Raw genomic sequence first — 765 nt, 5'->3', positions numbered from 1 at the left:
TGGATCCATAACCCTGGGATGGATCCGTAACCCTGGGATGGATCCGTGACCCTGGACTGGATCCATAACCCTGGGATGGATCCATAACCCTGGGATGGATCCGTAACCCTGGGACGGATCTGTAACCCTGGGACGGATCCGTAAGCCCTGGGGTGGATCCACAATCTATGGGATGGATCCATAACCCTGGGATGGATCCATAACCCATGGGATGGATCCACAACCCATGGGATGGATCTGTCACCCCTGGGGTGGATCCACAACCCATGGGAGGGATCTGTAACCATGGGATGGATCCATAACCCATGGGATGGATCCGTAACGCATGGGATGGATCCGTTACCCGTGGGATGGATCTGTAACCCGTGGGGTGGATCCACAAACCGTGGGATGGATCCATAACCCACAGGATGGGATTATAACCTATGGGATGGATCCGTAACCCCTGTGATGGATCCATAACCCTGGGATACATCCATAACCTATGGGATACATCCATAACCTATGGGATAGATCTGTAACCCTGGGATGGGTGGATAAGCTATGGGATGGATTCATATCCCATGGGATGCATCCATAACCCACAGGATACATCCATAACCCACAGGATACATCCATAACCCAAAGGATACATCCGTAACCTATGGGATACATCCATAAACTATGGGATACATCCGTAACCCACAGGATGCATCCATAACTCCCCGGGCAGGTGTATAACCTATGGAATGCATCCATAACCCCTCAGGGCACATCCATAACCCA

General features: G+C 51.5%; 1 protein-coding gene and 1 long non-coding RNA gene across 2 annotated transcripts in view; one reads left to right on the top strand and one right to left on the bottom strand.

The window, feature by feature from the left end:
* IGSF21 (immunoglobin superfamily member 21) overlaps positions 1-765 on the top strand; it is a gene marked incomplete at its 5' end in the record, with an annotated part of 20,000 nt that overhangs the window by 3,239 nt on the left and 15,996 nt on the right. The window lies entirely within an intron of this gene.
* LOC121657498 overlaps positions 63-765 on the bottom strand; it is an 819-nt gene continuing 116 nt past the window's right edge. The window contains exons 2-3 of the long non-coding RNA XR_006013649.1: positions 385-502; positions 63-108 (exon numbers count right to left, since the gene is read on the bottom strand). This is a non-coding gene — a long non-coding RNA (uncharacterized LOC121657498). The remainder of the gene's footprint in view (positions 109-384; positions 503-765) is intronic.

The sequence above is a fragment of the Corvus kubaryi genome, unplaced genomic scaffold (genome assembly GCF_017639235.1).
Source record: "Corvus kubaryi isolate FWS band 111438036 unplaced genomic scaffold, C.kubaryi_AGA036_p1.0 split1-37344, whole genome shotgun sequence".
In the NCBI taxonomy this organism is placed as follows: domain Eukaryota; kingdom Metazoa; phylum Chordata; class Aves; order Passeriformes; family Corvidae; genus Corvus; species Corvus kubaryi.
This window is presented reverse-complemented; position numbering and strand designations above follow the sequence as displayed.